This window comes from Canis aureus, chromosome 18, assembly GCF_053574225.1.
Source record: "Canis aureus isolate CA01 chromosome 18, VMU_Caureus_v.1.0, whole genome shotgun sequence".
Taxonomy (NCBI): Eukaryota; Metazoa; Chordata; class Mammalia; order Carnivora; family Canidae; genus Canis; species Canis aureus.
This window is the reverse complement of record NC_135628.1, coordinates 23,894,742-23,905,274: the sequence shown is the minus strand read 5'-3', so window position 1 is coordinate 23,905,274 and position 10,533 is coordinate 23,894,742. Positions and strand designations below refer to the sequence as shown.

Genomic DNA, 10,533 nt, shown 5'->3' with positions numbered 1-10,533 from the left:
GGATTTCCATCTTTTGTGGCGCGAAAATAACCCTTTGCTCCCTCTCATTGGTTTTGTTGTTGAGGGGTGGGATGGAGTTCTGCTCTTGCGGGGCTCGTTTTTTTTTTTTCTTTTCCTGCCCTTTAACTGCGAGCCCCCAGCCCCAGCCCCCAAGGAGGAAAGAGGGAGGGACCTAAGGAAGAGCAGAAAGCAGCTGGGGGTGCGCGTGGAGCCCGCCCCTCGGGCTGACCGCGTGGGGCCCGCACAGCGCCCTCCCTTCCCCCAACGCCCCGCGCCCGCGGGTCCTCGGTCTGCGCCTCGCCCAGCCGCTCGGGTCCCATCGCCGCCCTCCCGGTGCCCAACATCTCAGAATCTACACCTCTTTTTTAGTTAAAACAACGAGATAGGTTTTCAGATGCCTGGATCGCCCTGGGCTTCTAGAGGAACCGACTCATTCTGCTCCCCCCCCTCCCTTTCTAACCCCCTTTTGTGGTCCACAGGGTTGTTTTAAGCAAAACCAAACAACCCCTCCAAAAAAAAAAAAAAAAATGCAAACGAAAAATTCCGGGTAAAAGCAACTATGCCGAGACCACGTTTTCGTTGAAGCTGCCCTAAGACCAAAGAAGCCGAGACCGACCTTGAAGGATTAGCGATTTCTGTAACTGAAATGTTCTAATTTTACTGACGTTTGGTGGAGACGGTGAGAAAGAATACATGAGAGTTTGGCTTGGAAAAGGACAAAACAAACGAATAATCATATCTAACTTGGTTAACTGAAAAAGCTAACAGCTGTAGTCCTGTCTTCTAGGTAGTGGTGTTTTGGGTGCGTTTGTATTTATATACGTAAATTGCTATTGTTCTTCTCAAAAATAAAGGTCAGAACTCTGGCCGTGACAGAAAAGAGGGAAGTGTAAATGTGTTTGGTATATCTAACTTCACAGCAGACTCAAATTCTTTCATTATCTGAAGAAAATGAAATGTACCAGTTAGAAGTATAACTTAAATTGTTCACAGATAGTTTAACTGTTCATTTTTTAAGTCTTGACAAAATACTTAATTTGTTTAAAAACCAGTAAAGCAATAATTGCCTAGTGAATATTGAAAACCTTGAGAGAATCGGCTTAAATCTGTGAGTTCAAAATTTTTTCTGTATTGTTAACTCTTAGCTAGTAATGATGTTACATCATCCTCCTAAGTTCTTTTGGAAAAACTATTTAGTTTTTTCGTTTTAGTCTCTGAAAGCCAACTAATTGAAGTAACATAAATTGCCACCTACCATAAGACTAAAAGCTATCTGAACAGCTCTTTAAAACAAATTTTAAAAACTGACTGAATTAGTATGGAAGACTTTTAAAATACAGACATACTTTGTTTACATTTTGTATGTGTATTTCAATTACATTTTACTAATGTGGTTAATAGATAACTATTTTTTAAGTTTTCCTGTAAAATTATTTCTCAGAAACATCAGAGTAACTTACAAATGGTTTGTTTTGAGTTAGAACAAATTACACCTTAGAAACTAAATGTATAGTGTAATGCTGAAGATTATATAGTTAATAATTTAGATAACTAAACACCTAAAAAAAATTTTAAATGTGAAGTTGATTATTTGTAAAGTGATTCTAGGTTGGGACTTGCATGATCTGTAATTTTCACATTTTGAAAATGATATAGTAGAAAAAATAAAGAATTTTTAGAGTAAATTTCAATTGAAAAAAAAAGTTCCAGAATTAATCTGGACAAGGCAAAACTCTAAAATCTGAAGTATTTTCAAATGTTTTCTCAAACTCAAAGATTTATATAACCAATACTTTTCCTTAAAAAAATTGGGAGAAACTGATTCATTAAATTTTCAACTAAGTCAGGAATAAGAATTTTAATCTATCTGGTAAACTTTACACATGATTGTTAAAGTAGTAGACAAACATGATTCTTTGTATTGCAGTTATATCCTTTATTTCACTGCTTCACTTGAGTGGAACTTAAAATATTCATTTATTATTACTATTCTGGGGAGAGGGAGAAATGAGACATTTAGTGGAAAGAGTCTTTGGTAATTGGTGTGTGTACATAACTATTTGCTGACCGGCCACAGAAAACAAAGAAGATAGGCATTTGTCTGTGGGGGGAGGGGTGTGGAAAGGCTGAGAAGAGTTGGGCATTTAAACTTGTTTCTTGGTTGTAACTCATTTATCCTGCAGGTTTCCTTGCTAAAGGTGGAGGGAAGGTGGTAGAGAGAATGTATTAACTAATGGAATAAAATGGGACAGTAATACAGGCATGAAATCCCACTGGAAAGAGCAATAAGAACCTACTCTCCTCGCTCAAATAATCGGAAAGCAAAGCACATGCTGAGGTCATAGCCAGTTTTTCAGCATTTTCTAACACGTGCATTTAAAAGACACATCTTAAGTTACTATTTTCTTTTTAGGAACCTTTGCTTTCCTGACCATTTCTTTTCCAGAATCCCATTCCCAAAAAACTCAGGAACTAAAGTTCCCTTCATGAAACAGCAGATTTTGTGACATGTATATACAAATCAGCTCTTAGATGATTTTAGAGATAAACTTAGGAATTCCACATGCTGTCTATAAATAGAAAGTCAATTTTTAGATTTTAATAAGGCAGAGTATATTTGTAAATTCCTTACTTGTAGGAATAATGGTAGACCATTACCGTTTCCACTTTGGCTTATTAAAATTCATTCCTTCTTGAGTACAGTGTACATTTTGGTCCTGAGCTTCTCAGTATGATGATCCCAGTTTTAAAGATGGAAGCAGCAGACTAGGTGAAGATTTATTATTTCAAAGCATCTCAGCTGAACTTCATAAGAATCTGAGAACATAAGACATAGCAGAAAAAAAAGCAAAACTAATCTGAAATCTTTATCAAAATTGACACTCTAATGATCTGTCCTAAAATGTGTGCCTAACACTTCTTTTGAAACATTTACCTCTTTTTTTTTTTTTTTTTTTTTGTGGTAGATTGCTTAAAAACCTAAGAGTTGGTGATATTTTTTGTTGCTTTTCTCAAGTGACAAATTTACTGATTGATTATGTTTAAAATAACAGTGCCAGTGCCTTCTCTAAGGCAAAATTGTATTTGAACTGAGGTTTAATATCAATAATTAAACCTGTTTGATAGTTTCCTCTTATTTAACTTTTTTTTGGGGGGGGTTCCTGTGCCAGTCATTGAAGTAATTTTTCTATATTTAGGTGATTTTTTCTTTGTAAACTATTCATATCTTATTTGTAATCTAAAAGTGTTTTTCCTAGCACTTTCTAAGACTTAGAGAAGAATTTAAAAGTAACTAATCTTACCCCCCAAAATATTAAAGACTTTTAAAAATGTGTACAATTTGATACAAACAAGTAGGAAACATGTTGAGTATTTTCCATTAAGCTAACATAACTATATGGTCCTTCTTTCTAATTCTAATGCATCCTAATTCTAATCCAGCTATTAAAAATCTAATTCATAATAGGACACTACAGAGGTCATAAAAACCAAGAAAAAAATACCAATTCTCTTACTTCAGAAATACATATGGTCTCTGTTATGGTGATAACATTTTGTTCTGGGACAATTAAATACAGAATGATGTCGCCATGTTTTGTTTTCGTTTGTTGAAAATTGCTTGGGATTTTGCTCCTTAATTCAATTACTATATCTCTTACGGTAATTTCTTTACCCTTGTATTTCTTTACTACCAAGAATAACGTTTTTGGTTTTGATTTAAATGAATGGCCACCTATAAAAAGCCAAATAGAAAAACTAAAAAATCTAAAATTTTGGTGTAATGCATTATCCGTACTTCCCCCTGGCAACAATAGTTATATTCAAATTTTATTTTAATTTGGAAGCAATATAGTGAACTTCTTAAAACAGATTAAATTGAATTTTGTTGTAAATATTAATGAACAAGAAATTGAGTAAATGTTTTCATCTAGTGAAATAGATAATAGAGTTATAGGAAATAATAGAGTTATAGGAAACATTATTCTTTTGCCTCAACAGCAACAAATCCAGTTTGAGGGCAGTTTTGTTGGGTATGGAATGCAGTCAGTGTGTACAATTGGACATGAAAATATATACACATATTGCTGCAGGGAAGCCTTTTGTGGAGATTTGTAAAGAAATAAAGCAAGATAGAACTTGTGTTCAAATTCTGAGGTTGCAGGTTAAAACAGGCAAAGTAAGCATAATTAAGTTTTTTTCTTCATCAGAATTCTTCAATACGATGTTTTTAGAGCTGGGAAGAAAAGAGTAACAATACAGATTGAATTGGAATTAGGATGCTATTAGTACATCAACAGTAGAATTTAATTCAAAATGTCTTAATTTTTCTCTTTCTGTGCTTTGTTTTTGATTTTTAAAAGACTATTTTATTATACCCATAAAATATCCAAAACATTATTAAAACATACATGTGATCAATTTTTAAAGTTACAGAATAACATGATCACCTATTTTGAAAATGATGTTGAATTTATTTACAAAATATGAAATTATCACAAATCCTTTCTGCTGGATTGTTCTACTACTTCTGTTTGTGTAAATGATCCATATGTTGCTCATTTGTTTTAATCCAAGTAAGTAGCATTGTTTGAGAAAATGCCTACCAAAAAAAAAAAAAAAAAAAAGTCAAAGATATGGTGTTACTATTTTGAAACGTGGAGAGGAAACTCAGATTTTAAGTGAAAGCTGGGTCCCATTATTTACTGCCTTTTTGATATTTATTGAGGGATAGGGAAATGGGTTAAACTGTAATGTTGCTTCAGGGCTGACCAACAATAAAGTTTTTAGTGGCTGTAAATGAAGAATGTTGTTTCAACCAATGATAGCCCTTTCCTATTACTATTTGTGTAAAATAGTCTCTTTCCTTGATTATTAAATATCTCTAAATTATTTCATTACCAAGGAAGTGGGGTGGGGTCATGTTATGTTAGGATAGCCACATGTTGAGCTTCTAAACAGATGAAGAATGACCACTGCTTTTTAAATAAAAGTTTGTTATCTTTTACTTTACAATAAGCATTGGATTTATTTTCTTATCTATACTAGTGCTTTGCTAATATAGTAATAAACTGAATTAGTCTCAGATGTGGCAGCTAATGGAAAAATATATTACAGCCAACCGGAGAGGAGTTGTATGAGCAAGAGAAAAGATTAAAATCATGTTTGCCGAACTTTTTCGTTTTGTTTTTGTTTTTTATGGAATACTTGATTAAGCCAAAAATGAAAGTATATTCCTACAACCAAATCTAATGATCAGGTTTCTAATTTCTATTGTTAATAGTTAAAACTTGGGTGTATGGTTAGTATGCAGATATTACTAAGTAACTTGGGAGGAATCTCTTTAATAGTTTGTAGTTTCATGTATAATGTAACTTTATATGTGATATAAAAACAATTACTTTATTTTTTAAAGGTTTTTCTCATGTTTTCTTGCAGAAAATTACAATATACAAAAGTTAAGCCACAGATTATTAATTTTCTTGTTAAAATCTAATATCTATGGGTTAAAATATTGTTCTTTTCCTTCCAATTTTCCCATGAAAGTTTGAAATACAACCTATTAAAAGCCAACAGACTTAATGGCATTTACAAGTACGTAAAACAGGTTTTGCTGATTTTTTTTAAATAATCTTACAGATAAATTAAGGATATCAGAGAGTTTGATTTTATGTATATATAACTGATTAGAGGTGGAATATTCAAACAAATTCATTTTGAAAACAATACAATTCAAGTAACTTGCCACAGAGTGGCCTTATCAGAGTGACTATGCAATGTAATATGAAGTTGCAAGCTTTGGATTTTGAATTGAGCCATGGATATACAAATATAAATATGCAAATAAATTACTGTTTTCAAAAATCAAACTAGGGTGGATATAAAGTTAAGAAAGCAGAGTCTGTGGTGTAAAGGGAAGTCAAAGTATTTAAAGCACTTGTAACAGGAAAAGCCTGTATGTACCAGAAGATATCTAGATTCACTATAGTAAATAGTTAACATTTCTCTAAAATATGACTTCAGTAGTTAATATTTTGTCTTTGGAGGCATATACTGTTACCACTCTTTATAAAATGGAAAGACAAAGAGATTTAGGCAAAGTATACTGAGTCTAGCACTAGAAGACTCAATGTGGAAAATATCTCCCCCTTTTTATATATATTCCAAATTCTTGGATCCCTTGTATAAATAAGTTTGGATTTTTATTGTATATTTAATTAGGGAATTGTACAGAGTATCTTCTCTTTCATATGACTTTCAGTAGAACCTGTTTCATAATAAGACAATTCTATAATTTTAAGGCTGGAAGAACTATTTAGGATCTATTAGTTTCCCATTTTATAGTTGAGGAAATTGAGGTCAGGGAAGGTCCAATGCAGGTTCAGAGGCAGGGCTGTGGTGTGGCTATCTTTGAATGAAACCATGTACCAAGTCCTGAGGGGGAGATAGAGCAAATACTTTTTTTTTCCTTATTTTTGGTGATAAGAAAACAGACCCAAGGTGAGGTTTGCCCAGACCCAATACCATTACTTTTTTTTGTTTTAAAGAACACCTACAGGGACGCCTGGGTGGCTCAGTGGTTGAGCATCTGCTCCCCGCCTCGGGCGTGATCCCGGAGTTCGGGGATCGAGTCCTACATCAGGCTCCCTCCGGAGCCTGCTTCTCCCCTTCTCCCCTGCCTATGTCTCTGCCTCTCTTTGTGTGACTCTCAGGAATGAATAGGTAAAATCTTTAAAACAAAACTAACAAAAAAAAAAAAAAAAAACACGTATAATTATCCTCATGAATGGTTCTGCAAATCATTGAAAGCTAAAGGCAAAAGCCTTGAGAGAAGAGACTTTGTTGGGCAAAGTGATGGTTCATTTCAGGAACTCTGCTCAGAATCTCAAACTATCCTAAACTGATAAAATCAGTTCAATGTGAAAGGCTGGTATGGAACAAGATCCCATGATTTCTTTCACCCGGGATTTCTTGTGTACTCTCAAACACTTGATTCAGGGCCCAGCTACATCAGAACCCCTAGGGGCCAAGGAGGCTGCATTAATAACCACCGGACACACTCTTAGCGGTAAGCTAAGAAATTCTTCCTCATATCAAACTTCAAAAATGGGATTTCAAATTTACTCTGTATAACAACAGTTTAACAGTGGGCTTGGATTTTCTTTTCTTTTTAGTTTAGTGACATTTCAGGGGTGGGAAGAGCTGTGTATTACTACATACACACACTCACACACACACACACACACACACACACACACATCTCCCCTTGGAGTAATTCAAACTCTTCTATCTATTGAATTGTTGAAGAACAGTTGGCTAACGCTCACCTGCCACCAGGTCTTGTTTGCTCACACCAGTACAGAGTGGTGGTCACTGACCCACCATAAATCCTTCTGGCTTCCCACCCCTAACTAGATACATGAACCTAAGAGCTCAAAGTCCTTGGCTGTGCCTTTAAATTAAAAGCTGCCCTTACATCACTTTGTTTACCTGTAGATCTGTTGGTCTTCATAAACTGTGGATGCCACAATGGCACCTGTTTTCTCTGCATGTAGCTGACCCTTCTGTGACCCTGGGTCAGTCTTGTTTTGTTTTGTTTTGTTTTGTTTTAACCTTCTCGGCCTTTGTTTCCACAGCTGTAAAGAGAGTTTAAACTATTTACACCATCCTTTACCTTTTTCACAACAGCAGAGCACTGAGGAGACTCTACAAGTATTTGTGGAATTTAGTTTCAGAAAAAGGAATAAGACTAGGAATATCAATGAAATTATTGGATCACTTCAGAAAGTTCTATAAAATGCAAGAGGGGAAAGAGATTACTGCTTGAAACTAGAAAATAATGCAGGGAAAGATATTTTGTGTCCATATATCCCAGGTGCCCCAAGAAAGCTTATTTAAATACCACAGATCAGTAACAGTTGGTGGGAAAAGAATAAAAACACAAATCTCCCCTGTAAAGGAATCCCTTATTGATGCCAACAACTAACACAAGCCAATGCCCTGACCAAGAGTTATAAGAATTTAAAAAATAAAAAAAATAAAAAAATAAAAAACTTGTAAGAAATTTCTCTCTACTTTCCAAGTAAAATTATTTTTTTAAGATTTTATTTTTGGGGTACCCAGCTGTCTCAGTGGAGCCTGTGACTCTTGATCTCAGGGTTGTGAGTTCAAGCCCTATGTTGGATGACTGAGCTAGCCAGGTGCCCACAATTTATTTTTATCAAAGATTTCCTTCTGGGAGCTCCTGGGTGGTTCAATTGCTTAAGCATCTGCCTTTGGTTCAGGTCATGATCTCGGGGTCCTGGGATCGAACCCTACATTGGGCTCCCTGCTCAGCAGAGTCTGCTTCTCCCTCTGGCTGCTACTGTTCCTGCTTGTGCTCTCTCTCTCTCTTTAAAATAAATAAAGTCTTTTAAAAAAAAAATTCTGTTAGAATCAAATCCTCATGCTTCATATGAACTTAGGATAAGAAATTATTATGATTATACAGAATTTATGGACCAAAGAAAATAAAAAAGGAAAACAAAATGTCAAGAATTTAGAAACTGATAAGTCAATGTCAAATTAGTAGATGATCAATCACTGTGAATGTTTATTAATAATTACAGTTGGTCTTTAGTTTTCTAATGGCTTCCATTAGATTTCCGAAGAATATATCAATTTAGATATTTTAGTTTTATAGAAGTAAATTATAGATAATTAGAACAAAAACTGGAGCCTCTTCATGTGACTCTTGATCTCAGGGCTATGAGTTTAAGTTCCACACTATGTATAGAGATTACTTAAAAAAATTAAAACTTTTTAAAAAATTATTATTTTTTTAAATATTAAAACTTAAAAAAAACAACTGGAGCCTCTTGAGACCAATTGGAAGATATTCTAGATCAAACTATAAGGAAACAAAATATCATTAGATTTAAATTATATATACTAATTTAAAGAATTTAAAGTGCTCAATTCATTTATGTTAACTTCTATTCTTGATGGTTTTTTGAAAAATTCTATAAGAATTACTTTGAAAAAGACAGGCATAATATTCTCATTTGTGCTACAGTGACTATCTCTGGCTTGGGGTTTTCCCATCTAGAGTTGAAACATTCATTTGAGCAACATTCAAAAGGAACTTTTCCATAGAATTAAAGAACTTCAGCATAGTTGCTCCTTGCAAAATAGCTTTAGCAGTGGCACACTTGAAAAACTAGCAAAAATAATGGGAATAGCAGGGCTCTAAAAAAAAAAAAAATCCTGCCAACGAAACTTTATTTTAAATATTTAAAATAAGCACAGTTACAGGACTCAGACTTTAATACTCTGTGATATGAGTATCCCTGTGCATTTTATCTGCTTAATTCATTCTTGTAAAATGAAGGAAAGAGAAGCTTGATGAAGCAAACTGATTCAGAAGACATTTCTTATTTCTCACTTACTTAAAATAATAAAATTTAATGCCAAAAAAAGGGCAGTTCACTGGAATTTATTGAAAGAGATTTGGGTGGTGCTTTCACCTATGATATTTCAAATTTTTGCAGAGACTAAAATTTTCAGAGTTTAGGCAGATTGAAAGGATATTTCGTTAACACAAATTTTATAATACAAAAGTACATGAAGATTTTCAATGGTAACTTAGCAGAAAAGATTATTTAGTTTATAACCACCAATGCTTATAAAAATAAAAGCCTTTAAAAAAATAAATAAAAGCCTTTTAATCTGGTTCTGCTACTTTGGAATTATTAATAATGCAATATGAGATAGAGATTTTTATTTGATAAAACTGCTATTCCACTGCAAAAGTTTAAATATATTTTTAATATATTTAAAGAAATATTTTAAATATATTTTTAATATATTTAAAGAAAAATCATTATGGTATAAAATCAGAACTAATAATTCTTTGAAAACAAGGAAGGCAATCAAATTTAGGTTTATTTTTACTTTAATTCCTAAACTGTTATTTTTTCAGTTTGAAAATGTTTCATGTTCATGACACATTCAAAGGTAGACACATTGTACACTTTATATTTTAAACTTACCTCATTTTCCTTTGTTCTTTTTATTTTGTAATATAATGAACTTAAAATAATTATGTTTCAGTTATTTATAGTTTAGACACTTGTAGGTTGGTCTCAACTGAAACTATTTTCCGTGAAGACAGTCCCTGATCCTTGAAACTAGAAACAATCTCTCTCCTCTGGTATCTGAATTTTAAAGTATGAATTTGGAGATGGCTGGCTCAGTTGGTGGAGTGGGTAACTCTTTGGTTTTGGGGTCATGAGATGGAGCCCCACATTGAGTGTAAAAATGAATAAACAAAAATAAAAATAAAAATGAAATGTGAATTTGACATAGTACTTTTATATATTGCAAGGCATTTATCATTTAAACAAAAATTTTAGGGGTGCCTGGCTGGTCAGTGGAACATAAAACTCTTGATCTTGGGGTTGAAGTTCGAGCCCCATGTTGGATGAAGAGATTACTTTTTATTAATTAATTATTTATTTATTTATTTATTTATTTATTTATTTATTTTTGAGATTA

At 33.4% G+C, this 10,533-nt stretch overlaps 1 long non-coding RNA gene across 1 annotated transcript; it reads left to right on the top strand.

Annotated features, from left to right (window-relative positions):
• On the top strand, nt 1-5,462 carry LOC144288753 (uncharacterized). Its single transcript, XR_013356733.1, has 3 exons — nt 1-802; nt 2,184-2,338; nt 5,437-5,462. It is a non-coding gene; the product is annotated as an uncharacterized LOC144288753 (long non-coding RNA).
• The last annotated feature ends 5,071 nt before the right edge of the window (nt 5,463-10,533 follow it).